Source organism: Sminthopsis crassicaudata, chromosome 3 (assembly GCF_048593235.1).
Source record: "Sminthopsis crassicaudata isolate SCR6 chromosome 3, ASM4859323v1, whole genome shotgun sequence".
NCBI lineage: Eukaryota > Metazoa > Chordata > Mammalia > Dasyuromorphia > Dasyuridae > Sminthopsis > Sminthopsis crassicaudata.
This window is the reverse complement of record NC_133619.1, coordinates 450313257-450332576: the sequence shown is the minus strand read 5'-3', so window position 1 is coordinate 450332576 and position 19320 is coordinate 450313257.

Here is a 19320-nt window from a genome sequence, read left to right as displayed (position 1 = left end):
TTTTTTTATTTTAAATATCCAGATTGTATTTACCCCCTTTGATAGGATTATTAGTTTATTAAATCAAGGAATTTTCACATCTATATGTTGAATTCAGTAAGGTATTTGAAAAGTTTCTCATGAAATTTCTATGCACAATACAGAAAAAAATATGGAGCAGTTGATCATTCAGTTAGGAAAATTCATAAATAGTTGAATGATGGATGATTATCAAGTGGGCAAAATGTATCAAATGCTGTATAGTTCCATATTAATTGTCACATTTGACATTTTTATCAAATATTTAAATGAATGCATAGAGGGTATAATCGGAATCCACCTAAGTTGGAAGGGGCAATGAATATGCTGTATTTCAGAATTAAGACTAGAAAGTATACTAACAGACCATAACTAACAAGATGAAATTTCAGAGGAATATGTAAAACTGAATCTAGTTTCAGTTTCAGAAATATAAAGTAGGAGAGACCTGTTTAAAATAGTTCATTGGTTTTATCTGATTTCAAGCATTGTGATGTAGCTGCCAAAAAGAGCTGATGCAGTCTCAGGCTGCATTAATAAAAGTGTCCAGATCAAGGGAGGTAATTGTCTCAATGCACAATGTGCTCATCAGCCACCTGGAAGGTTGGATTCTGTTCTGGGAGGCTACTTCAAAAAAAATACATCAACACCCTGAAGCTTATAAATCATGAACTCTAGAAATAATACCACATGAAGAATAGTTAGAAGAATTGTGGATATTTATCCTAGAAAATGTATGATGTTAGGAAGGCATGATAACTATTTTTAAATATTTGGAAGATTGTCATGTTGAAGCTGAGTTAATACTTATAGTTCTAGAGGGCAGAGTTAGGACTGATAGGCAGACATTACAAAGAAACACATTTTAGCTTGGTAAATGGGAGAATGTTTTAATAATTAAAGATGCCCCCAAATGAAATAGAATTGTAGGTTAGTGAGCTTCTCATCATTTAATATTTCAAACGGGGGCTGAATAACGATTTGTCTAGCATTCCATAGAGCAAATTACTGTTTCAAATAAAAGGTTGAAATGTGTGACCTCTATAATCTTTCCCAACTCTAGTATTCTCTGGAGTAGGGGTTAGACTGAATGTACCAAATAAATCCCACAAATGCTCTTCAGCCTTTTGTATGTGATACTTATAGAAACTCCATTCAACTCAAATCTATAGAGGTGAGTGTTAGGGACTATATAAAACAAAATATCCAAACTTTAAAGTAGCATTTTACTAATTAATGAGGCAGCAGAGTGGAGCAGTGTATAGAGCACCAGATTTGGCAACAGGAAGATCTGAGTTCAAGTGTGATCTCAGATACTCACTAGCTGTTACACCCTGTGCAAGTCAATTGATCAGCTTTACCTCAATTTCCTCATTGCTAAAATGAGCTGGAGTAAGAAATGGGAAATTACTGTAGTATCTTTGCAAAAAAAAACACAAATAGGGGTCATGAAGACTTGTCTATCTCTGAAAAATGATAAAACAACTACAATGAAAAAAGTTGTTTTTTTTTTTTCAAATAAACATCCAGATTCTAAAAATTCTTTCTCCATGAGAACTCTGAGACAAATTAAAAAAAAAAATTCCTTAAGTTCTGTGCAAATCATCACAGGAAGCAGACACAGTTTGTGGATTGTTGTTGCTGTTTATGTTGGGAGTAAAGACTTTTTAAATAGTAATAAGATAAAATGAGAATGAAGTGAGTAGCCTTTTCCCCTTGGCATCTTGGCAAGATGCATAGAAATCTTTCTATATAAACTGAGACCAAGAGACACAATACTACTGATCCACTGGGAATGCTTTGGAACTAGGATTGCTAGAATAACATAGATAAATTTGGTCTGAAGAGATTGGTTTCAATGATACTCTGAGACAAGTAATATTCAATATCCTATAACCAAGTTAAGGTGCGCTTGTGGCAGACCTTTCTAGGACCCTAACGTATTGAGGGCATTATTAAACTTTTATTTTCTATGTGTTTTTTCCATTGTACCTGAAAATATGTATGCTTTACTTAACATGGATTGAATCTGATATATAACTTGAGAGACTTGTTGTAGTGCTGAATGAGAAAGGGTGATATTACTTGTCTTCATCCAATAAGAAGGCAATAAGGGAAAAGTATTAAGAGCTAAATTGCCTGAAGGGGAGTTATGGCTGGAAGGACCAGCTCGTGACAATTTTCCTGGCACTGACAATTTTCCTAGCATAGAGAAACATAGATTGGGCATGATAAGGGCAAAGACCAAAGGCAATGCAAGTTAAATTTTGACAAGTACTAATGATGAAATCAGGCAGTGGTCAGTAGACTATGACTAGAGATAGGCAACTAGATAAAAGATTTTCCAAAGAGCCGAAGGAACTGTATTAGTTTGCCAACTGCGGCTTCTTAATGTTGATTAGAAAATACTTGAAATGCCTCTTCCTAAGAAGAGATGTCTAATTTTTTCAAGAACATTCCGGCCATCTAGTGGCTAGAATTAGAAGCTTAATCACATGACTTAGGCGTCTGAGACAACGATGACATGGCATAAGTAAGGGGACTGGAGCATAGCTTGAATGAGTTCATCGTTTTGTTTTTTTGGCATCTGTCCCTTTAGACTTACTGAACTCAATTAAATTGAATCCAGATGTTCCCAGAGGCAAAATGATCAAGAAGTAATCGTGATTAACTTTTAAGATGGACAAACTGGATGGCTTGATGATGACAGCATTGAATTGTTGGGTCATACATAAACAACCTTTAGTTACTTCAGAGCAAGTCTATACAAATCAATGCCAAGAGAAAAAAAAAAAAAAAAAGAATTATTGGAATTAGTGTAGAAATAACCTTGGTAGTTCTGAGCTATAATCCTACTTTTTCCTCAGTTATGTAAAGATTCCAAAATTAAGTGTGAAGACTTGTCTGACTTAACTGAAAATTTGCACTGAGTTTACTTTTTAGAATTTTTAGATCTTATATGTTACTGCACTCTAAACCAGTGGGTCACTATGCACAGAATGAAAAGTAGTTTGACTTATAAACTAGAATAATACTGCTCTTTTCAAATTAAAAAAAATTTAAATTCAAAATATGAATTTGAAGATTTCTTAAAATGGGAATTATTGATGATTCAAATGAGAATTCTTTTATATATTATTTTATAGATATATCATTCATTAACTTTGAAAAATCAAAGATTGTAGATAGTACTGAAACCCCAGATAAACTCTTCCAACTGCATATGTTACTGATTTCATGTGACATGTGGTTGCCTCTCTAATTACTATATAGACCATTACTTCTAAAATAAATCAAACTTTTAAAGCTTTATACTCTTCTACATTCATTAATAAAAATTGTGTAAAATAGATGGCTGCATCTGCATTTATAAGTATAGAAGCTTTTATTGTGTTTTAAGACACATTCTTACTTTCAAGAGCTACAAACAGCTTGCACTCAGTAACCTCCAAGGATTTGTTCATGGAAGGAGAAACTGCAAATCCAGTGAACCTTTTTGTTTTATTTTCCCCCCAAGCATCTTATGAGTCTACTTATAAAACTCTATCTGTCCTTTGGGCAAACAAGCTATAGCATCTCAAGAACCTTCCTTTCTTTTCCATGTTCGTATATGATCTACATAGGACTGAATACCAATCATCAAGTTAAGGCACTGCTAATACCTGAGATAAAGCTTCTGCATGTAGGTGATAAAAATGATGTGATGGGCAAAAATGATAATTTTAACTATAAAATAAGAGTTGGAAGGGACTTCTGAGTTCACATAGCTTATCTTCAATGATGGATCAAACATTACTTTATGAAAAAGTCCAGTTTGTTTCTAAACAGTTTTCTTTTATATTGAGCTATAAAATCTTAAAATTGTACTAGTTTTGGGGGCACCCTGTATTTTACTATCTGCAGTGCTCTTCCTTATTCTAAGTCAAATCATTTTCCCTAGTTCATCTTAATTTCTGCCGCTTGATATCTCTTCAATTATTCAATGATGGTTACCATGCTTCTCTTAATTGATTTCTTTCCTAAGGCTAGAGAACCATAGTTGGATTTTGTTTTGTTTTTATTTTTGTTTCGTTTGTTTTCATTTGACATGAATCATAGAGTAGTATGACAGCATAACTTTAGATTTGGAAAGGGCCTAAAACATCATCTAGTCCAACCTTTTTATTTTCAAATGAGGAAACTGAGACTTCCAGAAATGAAATGACTCATTTGAGTCACACATATAGTGACAGAAGTGAGAATCTAACCCAAGTTCTTATTCCAAATTCATCACTTAGCAAATTTCAAAATTTTTCATCATCTACATTTGTCTTCTATATATTCTTCCATTAATCCTGCAGATCTAATTAGTAGTCTGGACACTTAGGTCAAAAAGCAGGAAATACTACTTCACGTAAGTTATAATTCATGATGTGAACTTATAAAAATAAGACAAATTCAGCTGAACAGGAGGAATGAAATCTCAGGCATGTGCCCACCTAAGTGTGAAGATCCTGAGACAGAGTTCAATGGTAAGAAAATAGAACTTCGGGGGCATTGGTCCTATTTTTCAAGGAGTTGTTTTCTTTTTCCATTTTGCAAAATTCATTTTTTAAGAATTTCTTTTCTTCAGAATATATATTTTTTTCTATTTCACCAAATTTATTATTTAAAGAATTGGTTTCTTCAATCAGTTTCTATGTTTCCTTTTCTAAGTGGTTCACTCTTTTCCCCACCTTTCATAGTTCTCCTGTAAAGTACTTGTTACTTTTTCATATTTTACTTCTATCTCTTAAGATCCTTTTTAAAAAGATGCTTTTTGAACTCTTATAAGAGAGCCTTCTGAGCTGGAGACTAGTTTGAGGTTTCACCTGAAGGCATATTGTTTTTGCTGTCCTCTTTTTGGTTAGTGTTCTGGTCTTCCCTGTCTCCATAGTAGCTTTCTACAGTCAGGACTCCTTTTGCTTTTTTACTCATTTTTAAAAGTTAAGTTCAGCTCCTAGCCACCAGTTGTTTTAAATAATGATGGAAGACTACCTGAAGCTGCTTCAGGAGAAGCTGTCACATGGAAAGGAGAAGGTGAGACTAAGTCATGTTGGACTGACTTATCTAAGAAGAGATACCAGAGCATATATAGCTTCCTATTTTCAATTATTTTTGTAGGTACTAAACTTAATTATTGTATGTTCAGTTATTTTTTATAAATGTTTACAAGCCCCTGATATTCTTTTTCTTTTAAATTATTTTTCACTAAACATTTCCCAATTGAATGTAAAAAAAAAATTAACAATATGTTTTTAAAGTTGACTTTCAAATTCCCTCTCTCTCCTAATACTTTCCCCTTCTTGAGAAGGCAAACAATTTGATATCAATTATATCATACAAAACAAAACATGTTTATATAGTAGCCAGGATGCAAAAATAAAATAATAAAAATGGAATTTTAAAAGATATGATTCAATCTGCATTCAAAATACATCAGTTCTCTCTCTGGAGGTAAATGGCATTTTTCATTGTGGGTCCTTTATACTTGTCTTCAGTCATTGTCTTGAACAGTCTTTCGTGATCATCCTTACAATATTGCGGTTACTCAGTATAATGTTCTCTTGGTTGTGCTCACTATACTTTGTATGAATTTATTTAAGTCTTCCTAGGTTTGCTGAAACAATCTGCTTTTCATTTCTCATAGTGTGATACTATTCCATCAAAATCTTATACTACAACTTCTTTCAGCCATTCACCAATTGATGGACTTCGCCTCAATTTTTCAATTCTTTGTAAGCACAAAAAGAGCTGTTTCTCTCTCTCTCTCTCTCTCTCTCTCTCTCTCTCTCTCTCTCTCCCTCCATATATATATATATATATATATATATCCCTCCAGATATAGATATATATATATATATTCATACAAATAAGTTTTTCCCCCTTTTCTTCAATATCTTTGAGATACATACATAATCATGGCATTACTGGGATAAAGGATAGACACAGTTTTATATCCTTTGAAAATAGTTCCAAATTGTTCTTTAGAATGGTTAGACTTGTTCACAATTTTTCCATATTCCCTCCAGCATTTGCAATTCTTTTGTGTCATGTTAGTGAATCTAATAGATGTGAGGCAGTTTTAATTTGTATTGCTATAATAAATAGGAATTTTTTCATGTGATGATAATTTTGTTTTTTTCTTCTGAAAATTGTTCATATCCTTTGAACATTTATCAACTGTAAGTGGATCTTAGTTTTGTATATTTGGCTCAGTTTCCTCTATATTTGAGATATGAAACCTTATTCACAGAAACTTGCTATAATTTTTTCCTCAGTTTTCTGTTTTGCTTCTAATTTTGGCTACATTGGTTTTATATGTGCAATAGCCTTTTAATTTCATGTAATTCAAAATTATCGATTTTACATTCTGTGATGCTCTCTATCTCTTGTTTTGACATAAACTTTTCCTTAATTTATGTAACACAGTTATATTTTTTTTCAATGCTACCCTTATATCATTCTTTATGTCTAAATCATTTTTCCATTTGACTTTATCTTTGCATAGGATATGAGATGTTGATCTGTGCCTAGTTTCTACCAAATTATTTCACAGTTTTCCTAGCAAATTTTGTCAAATGTTGAGTTCTTACCTCAAAAACATGGATCTTTGAGTTTATTAAAAACCAGATTCTAAGATTATTTGCTACTGTTTATTGTATACTTAATCTATTCCACTAATCTACTACTATTTCTTATCAAAGTAGCAGATTGTTTTGATGATTATAATTTTGTAATATAGTTTGAAATCTGGAATTGTTAGGTTACTTTCCTTCATATTTGTTTTCCATTGACTTCCTTCATATTCTTGATCTTTTGTTCTTCCAGATAGATTTTTGTTGCTATTTTTTCCATCTCTAAAGATAATTCTTTGGTGGTATGATTGGTGTGATACTAAGGGAATTAACTTGGGTACAATTGTCATTTTTATTATATTATCTTTGCTTACCCAATAGCACTCAAGATTTCTCAAGGGATTTAGATTTGTCTTTATTTATTTTAAAATTATTTTATTTTTAATTTATGAAATAAAACAAGTATTTCCATAACATACTACAGTAAAAAAAAAAAAAAAGTAAAAAAGGTTGTACATATAACTGCAAATTGTCTTTATTTCTATAAAAATTGTGTTGTAATTGTGTTCATATAACTCCTTAGTATGTTTTGGTATATAGACTTCCAGGTACTTTGTAGTGCTTATGATTATGTTAAATAGAATTTTCTTTGCTATTTCTTGTTTTTGGATTTTGCTGGCAGTATATGGAAATACTGATGATTTATGTGGATTGATTTTATAACCTTTCAACTGTGCTGAGGTTGTTGATTCAACTTTGTTAGCTAATTCTGTAGGCTTTTCTACCACCATATCATCTGCAAAGAGTGATGATTTTGTTTCTTCAATGCTAATTTTTATTTTTTTTAATTTTTTCTTGTATTATTCTTATAGCTAACATTTCTGCTATAATATTGAATAATATTGGTGATAATCCTTTTTTCCCCCTTGATCTTATTGGGAAAGCTTAAAATTTATCTGTTTTACAGATAATGTTTGCTCTTGGTTTTAAGTGGATGCTATGTATCATTTTAAGAAAGGTTTTATTGATCCTATGTTTTCTAGTGTTTTTTAATAGGAAGAAGTATTGCATTTTTCAAAGCTTTTTCTGCATTTATTGATATATTCAGAAAATATTTTTGGTTTTGTTAGTGTTATGGAAAATTAGGCTGATAGTTTTCCTAATATTGAACCCAACTTGCATTCCTGGTATAAATTCCACCTGGTCAAAGTGTTTGCTATTTATAATATATTCCTCTAATCTCCTTGGTAGTATTTTATATGAAATGTTTGCATCAATATTCATTAAGGAAACTAATCCATAGTTTTCTTTCTCTGCTTCTGTTCTTTCTGATTTAGATATCAACACCACATTTGTGTCATAAAACAGATTTGATAGAATCCCTTTTTCACCTTTGTTTTTTTTTCAAATAGTTTATATAATATTAGGATTAATTGTTCCTTAATTATTTGGTAGAGTAAATCTACAAATCCATCTGGTTCTGGGAATTTTTTAAAGTTACTTATTGATTACTTGTTCAATCTCTTTTTCTTCTGAAATAGGGTTAATTAAATATTAGCCTCTTCTGTTAATCTGAACAATTTACATTTTTGTAAATGTTCATTCATTTCACTTAGATTGCTGATTCTATTGGCACTTGATTGAGTAAAATAACTACTAATAAGTCCTTTATTTCATCTACATTTGTTATACATTCATACTTTTCATTTTTGATTTTAGTAATTTGATTTTATTCCTTTTAAAAAATCAAATTAATTAACTTAACCTTTTTTTTTGTTTTCCCCATAAATATTATTCCTAGTTTTATTAGTTCAAAATTTTTATTGTTTTATATTTTACTTTTAAATCTTATTAATCTTTTCTAGGAGTCTCAGGATTTCCATTTTAGTGCCTGTTTTCTTTTCTAGTATTTTTTTTTCATGTGCCCAATTCATTGATCTATACTTTCTCTCATTTATTTATGTATTTGGTTCAAGAGATTAATTTCTCCCTAAATACTATAGCCTACATATTTTAGAATGTTATCTCATTATTGTCATTCTCCTTAATGAAATTATTGGTTGTTTCTTTGAGTTGTTCTTTGACCCATTCATTCTTTAGGAGAGTGTTTAGATTCTAATTAACTTTCAATCTGTGCTTGCATGGCCCTTTATTAAGTGTAATTTTTATTGCAATGTGGTCTGGAAAAGGTGTATTTAATATTTCTGCTTTTCTCCATTTGATTGGGAGAGTTTTATGTCCTTATAATCAATTTTTGTAAAGGTGTCATGTACAACTCAGAAAAAGGCATATTCCTTGCTATTTGCATTTCATTTTCTCTTGAGATCTATTATATCTGTCTTTTCAAAGGTTCTATTTATTTCCTTGAGTTCTTATTTGTTTTAAAGTTAGCTTTATCTAACTCTGATAGGGGAAGGTTGAGCTCCCCCATTATTATAGTTTTACTGTCTATTTCCTCAGCTAATTCCTTTAATTTTTCTCCTAAGAGTTTGGATATTATGCCATTTGGTGAGTATATGTGTAACATTGATATTTTATCATTGTCTATGGTTCTTTTTAACAAGGTGTAGTTTCCTGCTTATGTCTTTTAGTTAGGTCTGTTTTTCTTTTTTCTGTGTCTGAAATCATGATTGCTATCCCGACTTTTTTCTTTTAGCTGATGTACAATAGACTCTATTGCTGCCCCTTATTTTAACTCTGTGTATGTCTCTTTGTTTCAAGTGTTTTTCTTATGTCAATTTCTGACATTCTGATAAGATCAATTGCCAAGTCCCCTTGTTGTCTTTGACTTGAGAACTCTTGAAGTTGTTGTTTCCTCAATCACCACCACCAAATCCCATTACTGGTGTTTCATCTACAAGGGCTGAGGATTAACCATTTCCCTCATATCATAGATCTTCCTTTCTATGTTGTCTTGAGCTGAAAGAATACTTCATTCTGAGTTTTTCTTGGTTTGCCACTCAATAATTTAATTTGCAGCACTATTTTAAAGTTGTTTAGAGGAATATGTTGAAAGAGCTTAGCTGAATGTTTTCTTTACTTTGCCACCTTGTTTCTCTTAGTTCCTGATATATTTAACTCCTCCTATCCTGAAATTTCCTCTTCTCATGAGTTTCCCTTAAGAATTTTTAATTGAGGAATTACCCATATTACAGGGCAGTCAGATGGTATAATGGATGGAATTCTGAACCTAAAGCTAGGAAGACTCATTTTTATTTGTTCATGTCTGGCCTCAGACACTTACTTGCTGTGTGATCCTGAACAAGCTACTTAATTTTGTTTGCCTAAGTTTCTTATGGGTTACATGAGCTGCAGAAGAAAATAACAAACAACTGCAATATCTTTGCCAAAAACAAACAAACAAAACCAACTGGGTTCACTGAGACTCTGAAATGATTCAACAACAACAACAACAAAAAGCCAAAAACAATTCACTCTGGGCATGCTCACTTCTAAATAGCTCAGATCATGACTCTTCAGATTACTTTTCCACTTCCACTTTGCCTTCCTTTTATGCATAGTTTTTCTTTATTAGAATTTATGCTCATTGGAGTTGTCATTTTTTTTTTTGTTTATTTATTTATGTGTTTTTTTTTCAGCACTTAGCACAGTGTCTGGAAGATTTTAAGCAACAAATAATTGTTTCACTTAATCTGAAAGAATGTAAGTGATGATTTAAAATCACATATTTTTCTATTATTACTTTAAAATTCTGAAAATTCTAAATTTTGGTGACCTAGAATGAAGATTTGTAATCCTGTCCTATTTTTGACTGAAAGACTCTAATTGTAGAATGGAAAGAATCAGAAAGGTCATTCAATTGAACCTTTCTTGAAAAACATTTCTGATAAGTAGCCATTTTTTTCTCTATTTGAACATCATATGATTCTATGGCCATTATGTCTTTTAGATTCATATATTGCCCCTTTTCATTATGGTTATGGTGATTAATATCTGGCATGAAAATGATCCCCAGCTAATAACATATAAATGTGGCTTTAAGTTTTCTTTACTTTTACAAATATTTCAATTGCTGGATCTATGATTAATATAGCATAATTATTTTTCCTATATAAAAGTTTTTGCTCATATGAATGGCATAAATTTGAACTCCCACTTCATAAACAAAGTGATATAGAAAATTGTTTCAGCTTATTGCTTCTCCATATATTCTCTTATTCATTAAACTTGGTAGGAAAATAAAGATGATAGAATATCCACTTATATGAGCCTTCAAATAAAGAAATGATTGTTTAGGTTATATATACAAGTACAATATTTGCTTTATTAACTGCTATAGTAATGATCAGTGTATTCGATCTAATTAATTAAGCTCAATTAAGTTTACTTCAGTTACGGTTGTACTATATGATGACACTGTCGGGGATTTTAAAAACAAACAAACAGTCCTATTTAGAGATGATTCAAGGAAATTCCAACAGACTAGAGATGCCATACACATCCAGAAAGAGAACTATGGAGACTGAATGCATTTTATAGCATAGTATTTTCACCTTTTTGTTGTTGTTTGTTTGCTTGTTTGTTTGTTTTTTTCCTTTCTCATGCTTTTTTTTTTTCACTTTTCATCTGTTTTTTTTTTTCTTACATAACATGACAAATATGGAAATATGTTTAGAAGAAATTGCATTTATATTGCATTGCTTGCTATTTTGGGGAGGAGGAGAGAGAGGGAGAAAAATTTGGAATGCAAAGTTTTACAAAGATGAATGTTGAAAACTATTTTTGTATGTATTTGGAAAAAATAAAATACTATTAAAAACAACCAAAAAAAGAAGCTCCTATTTACTTAGAGCATGCAACATGTACTAAGATAAGTAAATTCAACGCAATTTGAAGAAGGAGAGAACTATTATAATACAGGAGATCACCTATGCATTCAAAGAGGAGATGACTTGAACCTTGTAAGATGGTAAGAATTCTTTGCTATAGCTTTTTTTTTAAACTATGCCCATGTTTCCTGATGCAAATTTTCAATGGTAAAATCTTTGATTATAACAAATTCTTCATTACAAATGATTATCTAGACAACCTGACATGTTGAATTGCTTTAAATTCAGTAGTAGACTCTAGCTATGTCCACAAAAATTTACTCTGAATGACTGTTGGTTTTAACAATGTCCAGAATTCTGTAAATAATCTTAACTCTGGAGATTTTAGAATTACTGCCATAAGACCCCAAAGCAAACAATCATTCTCAAAGACAGTTCTGATATAAGATATAATGTTTCAACAGATCCTCTGACAAATAGCCAAACAACTTGGCACTGTGAAATGAAGTACTTTTAGAAATATCTAGATTTTCTTCCCAATCTTTGATGGTAAATTATTATGGGATAGGATTTATAAACATTTCATAAAATCATAGATTTAAAGCTGGAAAAGATCTTCGAGGCTATACATTTTGACCTCATTTTACAATTCTCTCCTTAGGTGTCCCTTAGGTTTGGAATGACTAACAATAATTTGTTAATTTTTCAGGCAAATCTTGTTAATATTATTCTCGTCCCCTCCCCTTTACTGTGTTTACAAATTAGGAAAATGTAGGTTAGAGTGATTAAGTCATTTGCCCAGTCATATAGTGATGAGTGAAAAAGTTGCTATCAAAATTCAAATCCCTGACTTTCTAGACTTGTAAAACATTGAAAGAAAATGTAAAGGCTCATCAGTTTTCTTACTCCCTTTCAATACTCTTTTCACCTGGGTTCTTTTTTTTTTTTTTTCCTGTCTCTTATCTAACACTTTGCACCTACTTCAATGCCATTAATTCTAACTTTTTCATTCTCATGATACTTTAGGGTCCACCAGGGTCAAACAAATAAAGCAAGGATCATTAATTGTAAAAAAGTAAAAAATTAAAAAATGATCCTCATAATAAAATACATGAACATTTCTGTTGTTAAGCTTTTCCATTTAACAAAAATTCTCCCATACAAAAAAAGATTTGATTTGAAAATTTTGAAAAGACAGGGTAAAAGTTCCTTAATCTATAGAATGAGAAACTAGACCAGATGGCTTTTTAAAATTTTTAAGGAAGTCAGAAAGAAATCTAAGGCAGAGTAATTTCAAAAAGAAAACATTCTAATACCTATTTTTCATTTTACATATTATAAGTTCTTTAAGTTTCATTATAATATATGTAAGTGTACTCAAATATTATTATGTAGTAAAAATGATAAACATGAAGAATTCAGAAAGAATGGATTCATAAGAAATAAAGTCAAGTAAAATATTTTAAACAAGGAGAAGAATGCAAATAACGACCAGAAAAATGTATATAAAAACACTAAAGTAAGTTGAACTCTGAGAAACTGAAAAATTGATATCAGTCTTACAAAACAGAATCTTAAATAAATATCCTATCCTATCACAGAAGCTGGAGATTATTTAGAAAGTTGTAGACATTCTAGGATATAGAGACATGCTGGTTGTATTTTGTTGTTTTTGTGTAGTTTCAGTCCTGTATGAATGACTCTGTGACCCTGTTTGAGGTTTTCTTGGCAAAGGTACTGGAGTGATTTGCCATTTCCTTCTCCAGCTCATTTTACAAATGAGAAAATGGAGGTAAACAGAGTTAAGTGAGTTGCCAAGAATCACACAGCTAGTAAATGTGTGAGATCAGATTTGAACTCAGGAAAATGAAACTTCCTGACTCCAGACACAGCAATTCTATCCACTGTGCCTTCTAACTGCTCCTGTTGTTTTTTAGTTGACTATTTTTCTTTCTTACAAAAGATTATTTTTGAATGTGGTGTTTTATATGATAATGTAAGTGATTAAAATATATCAATAAAACATTGTAGAAATAGTAAGAAAATAAACATCTTCTTGAAAATTGCACGTAATCATATTTATTAACTTCAGAAAAATATAAATGTACCTAAGCAATATGTTATTAAAGGAAACTTGCATTTTAGAAATGAAAATATTTAATCCCTATTTGAGCAATTTTGCAAATTCACAGATTCAAAGAATCTTAAAAAATTGGAAAGGATTTCTGGAATAATTGAGTTCAAATTATACTATTTTAGAGCATTTTAAAAGAAAGATCTCCATCCTTTATTTGGACAGTTTGATTGGTGAGAAATCACTATTTCACTCTGTATTTTTATTGTTTGATGTCACTAATTATTGGGAAATTGTTTCTTATTTTACTTCAAAAAATATATGACTTTATCCATGTGAAATGCATCCCCAATGTACTAATAGCCAACTGACATATTAACATAGTAATCAGAAGTCTTATACTTGTATTGAGGACTATCTGGGGTTTAGTCCCTCCTCAGACACTTTTCATGTTTCTACATGATTCACTTAGCCAATGTAGACCTCAGTTTCCTCATGTGTAAAATGAGGGTGCTATATTTAATGCCATCTCAGGTCTCTTCCAATTTCAAATTCATGATCCTATGGAGTTTTTTTTTTTTTCTCTTACACTACAATTATCCATGTTCAGTTATTTTAGTCATGTCCAACTCTTTTTGATCTTATTTGGAATTTTCTTGAGGATGATAACTGGAGTGGTTTGCCATTTCTTTCTCCATCTAATTTTTACAGATGAGGAACTAGGCAAACATGGTTAAATGACTTGCCTAGTGCCACATAGTAAATATCTGAGGCTAGATTTGAATTCAGTAAAATGAATCTTCCTGATTTCAGGCTGACACTCGATTATCCACTGTACCACCTATCTGCCATGGATTTGTCTTCTCATCAATCTTCCCAAGGCTCTCACTCAATTTTCTAGAATCTTTCCTATGCTAATCACATTATTTGAGCAATGTGGAACATTGTCTAATTGCTCTTTCTCACAGTAACTATAAGATTTCCTCTTTTCCTTTTGTAGTAAAATATCTCTTAGATAATATATTTTATATCACTTGGTTTACAGAATATTTATGTAGCATTTTATCCTTAGATAAATTATCTCATTTTAATTCTTCAACAATTTTCTGACATAGGCACTATATAGATTTTAATAACCTTTTTTTTATAGAATGAATAAATTATAAATGTCCTTAAAGAGGGCATTTACACAATTAGTATGTGTCAGAAATGGTATTGGAACTCATGTCTTTCTGACTGTTGACTAAACAATGAAGCAAATTTTTCTTGAGATATGAGAAATGAGATGATTGTTTAGCTTCTTTTTATTTTTAAATTATATATATATATATATATATATATATATATATATATATGCAAGTATGCATACATATACATATATATGTGTCAAAGTATATTTTTACATTAGCCATGTTCCAAAAAAAACTATAAAAAAACTAAGATAAAAATATAATTCAACTTGCACTCCTGGGTTCATCAGGACTCTGTCTGGAGATGGATAGCATTTGACATCATGAGTTCTTTGAAGTTGTGGTAGATCATTGTATTTATCAATTACCAAATCTTTCACAGCTGTTTATATACAATGCTGCTACTGTGTATATTGTTCTTTTGGTTCTGATTACTTTACTTTGCATTTATCTATAGTAGTCTTCCCAGGTTTTTCTGAAACCATCTCCTTTATTATTTCTTACAGCACAATAGTATTCCATCATAATTATATATCACAACTTATTCAGCTAACACCAATTAATGGGCATCCCTACAGTTTACTCTTTTTGCTATCACAAGAGCAACTATAAATATTTTTGTACATATAGCTATTTCCCCCCTTTTTCTTTGATCATCTTGGAGTATGAACCAAGTAGGGTTATTGCTCATTCAAAGGGAATGCATTGTTTCATATCTCTTTGGACCAGTTCAAAATTGTTCTTAGAATAATTGGACTACTTCACAGTTCTACCAATTATTATTATACTCATTTCCCATATCACCTTTAACATTTGTCATTTTCTTTTTTTGTCATCCTTGTCAGTCTGATAGGCATGAGGTGGTACCTTATAGTTATTTTAATTTGCATTTTCCTAATTAATAATAATTTGGGCGAAACCTTTTTAAAATTTTTTTAAATTTAAAAAAATTTTAAAAATTGTATGTAATTAAATTTGTCCATTTTATCTTCAATGTACTTCTCTATCTCTTGTTCTTGAATTTTTCCTCATTCATTAATTTAACAGATATTCTGTCCATGCTCTTCTAATTTACTTATCGTCCTTTATTATGCCCTTAATGATATCATGTACTCAGTTTTCATCTCTCTCCTTTCCCCCTTCCTTCCTCTCTTCATTCTTTCCATCTCTCTCCCTCTTTCCCTCTCTTTCTCTCTTTTCAATATATAATGTGGGTCTCTTTGTATGAGATGTTGTTGGTCTATGTCTAGTTTGTGGCAGATGACTTTCTATTTTTCACAATAGTTTTTGTCAAGTAGTGAGTTCTTAACCCAGTATTTAAGATCTTTGAGGATAACAAACACTAAGCTACTTTGTTCATTTGCTTTTGTCATTAATCTTTGCCATTCATCAATCATTTCATTCCTTATCTAGTACCAACTTGTTTTGATGTTTTCACTTTGAAATAATAGTTTGTTCTCCAAGGTCTCCTTCATTTATATTCTTTTCATTTATGTTACATTTCTAATGGACATATGTCATCATCAGTGACTTGATATTCACCCATGAAGAAATGCCTCTTTTTCTTGCTAAGGCATGCCTTTATACATATACAAATGATAACATTTCATCTTGTCTTTTCCAGAAGATTTTCCTTTTTCTCATCTCCACTCTCTCACTAATTGTGTCTCCCCTATCTATTGTCTATTTTCCTATTGTCTAAAAACATCCATTTTCTCTCCACCACCAAAAAAAAACCTCACTAAATCCATCAGTCTCTGTTAGTTGTCATCTTATATCTCTCATCATTTTCATGTCTAAACTTCTGCATTGTTGCCTCCATTTTATTTCTTTTTGCTTCCTAATTCTCTGTAGTATGCCTTCAGATCTCACCATTGAAATTAAGCTCTTTCCAGTAATTTGCTTAGTTGTCAAATCTAATGGCCTTTTGGGAGACTTTGACACTATTAATTACCTCTTCTCCTTCCTGTATTTTTCTGTCTAGGTTTTCCTAAAACTGCATTTCTCTGGTTTTCATTCATTATATCTGTCTATTTCTTCACACTCTTCTTTATTGAACCTTCTTTCAGATTATTCTTATTAACTATGCTTTCTCCCCAATGACTATTCTGTGCTCTTTTCTTCTCCTTCTACACTATTTTTCTTAATGATCTCATTAATTCCTATAGAGTCAATTATTATTTCTATACAGGTGATTCTTAGATTTTTTAAAACAGTCCTAATATCTTTCCTGACCATCAGCATCACATTTCTGATGGCCTATTGAATATTTAAAAATCGATGTTCTTTAGATATTTTAAACTCAATATGTCCAAAACTGAAATATTATTTTCCCTAAAAATCCCTTCCACTTTCCTAACTTTCCTATTACAGTCATGAATTATATGAATTCTCTCAGTCACCCAGGCTAAAAATCGAGGTGACATCTTTGACTTTTCTTTCTTTGTCTCTCACTCCCCATATTTGTTGAAAAGTCTTTTTAATTCTTTCACAATATTTTTTCTATTTTTCTCTGATTCTGCCACTCCCTTAGTGGAAGTCTTCATAAGCTCATATCTGGACTTTGCAGTGACTTTCTGATTGATTTCCCTGCCTCAAGTTTCTCTCCACTCCAGTTAGTGCTTCATTTAACTATAAAAGTGACCTTCTTTCAGTTCATGTCTGATTGTCACTGCCTTTCCCTCCCCCAATTCAATAAATTTTAGTGACTTCCTATTACCTCCAGGATAAAATATACAACACTATATTTGACTTTTAAAGCCTTTTGTAACATGGATCTTTGCTTTCTTTCCAGTCTTCATACACTTTAATTCCCTCCGAGTACTCTGTGATTCAATGATATTTACATGTACATCTTATTTATCTTTGCTTCTTGGGCTTCTTTAAGTCACAACTAAAACTCAGCTGGCTCTGTCAAGAAAATTTTCCCATTCCTCTTAAAGGTTACTTAGTCTTGTATGAGATTATGTCCAATTTACCCTATATTTTTCTTGCATGTACATAGTTGTTTGCATGTTATTTCTTTAATTAGGTTATGAGTTCCCAGAGGGCAGGTATCATTTTTGTCTTTCTTTGATTCCACAGCACCTAGCACCTTGCCTACCACATAGTAGGTGCTTAATACATATTTGCTGGCCTAATTTGATTAGATCATGAGACTTTCCTTCACCTTTTTGAGAATTTTCAATTTAGATTTTTCAAGAACTGCAATCAGACAACAGTGCTAAAAAATCAATTACCTCAAATTTGTCTCGTTATAATTTTTATTTATTGGTCACTTTTCATATTCTGGAGCAATGTAGTGATCCTCTTTCCACAAGACTGATACTTGAACACAGATATTCTACCCCCATAAAATTAATATACATAGTAGATAGATGTTCTGCTTCAAAGGTATGAATATCTCGGTTCCATTCCAGTTCTTTACATATTCTTATTATGTGACTGTACAATTCACTCAGTTTTTCAGTGATCTAGAAAATTCTAATTTTTAAAAAATTTAATCAAATTTTATTCTGAACTTTAGAAATTAAACAAGCATTTCCATAATAGAATAGAAAAAACATGATTGAACATGAAACTGCAAGTCTATTATGTACAACTTGCTATTTCTGTTAAATATACAATAAAATTATCAAGTGACTTTCTTTTCTTTTCCCTTTTTGCTTTGCCACTCCACCCTAAAGATGGCTACTATTAGATACAAATACATGTATACCTATATATATATGTGTATATATATATATATATACACACACACACATATATTCTATACATACTTCTATATATTATATTCATATATTCATCAGTTCTTTCTCAGAATGCAATAGCATCTTCTTTTATATGTCCTTTGTAGTTCATTTGGATAGTTATAAGTCATTATAATATCATTATTTAATTAATTACTAATATTGTTATGTAGAGTTATAGCACAGTAGATAGAGCACTGGGCCTGGTATCAGTAAGACGTAATATAAAATCCTGACTCTGACATTTACTAGCTATGTGATCCTGAGGAAGTCATTTAATCTCTCTTTACTTCAGTTTCCTAAACTATAAAATGGAGCTAATAATAGCACCTATTTTGCAAGGGTTTTTTGAAGATTAAAGGAGATAATATTTGTAAAGTAGTAAGTACTGTGCCTGGTCACATAGTAGACACTATATAAATGCTGTTCCCTTATCTTACCCCTAATAATTTAAATTAGAAAGTGCTGGCCTATATAGGTAAAGGGAGTTTACTCTCCCAGGAACTACCTATACAATTGAAATCATAAGTTCATTTCCTATTTCATTCCCTATCCCACTATTATCTTTTCTTCCCCATACTAAACATCCCCAGTTTCTGTAACCCTCCTATAATATGACCTAGTTTCTAGCCTCTCTAATGCTGATCTGTATAAGTTCCAGTTTGTCAGGGAACTTCTTGAAGTATGACTCTAAGAATGGAACAAAAATATTCCATAAATTACCTAAAGAGTGCAATGTATACTGGTCTTTTAAAAGTGATAATTATGCTACCACTACTTCTGCCTATACTATTTATTATTAATTTGACCTTTAGACTAACTGCATTAGTTTTGAGTGAGTTGTTAATATTATGATTTCTCTCCCTTCTTATTGGATGAAACCTCTGGTTTTTTTTTTTTTTT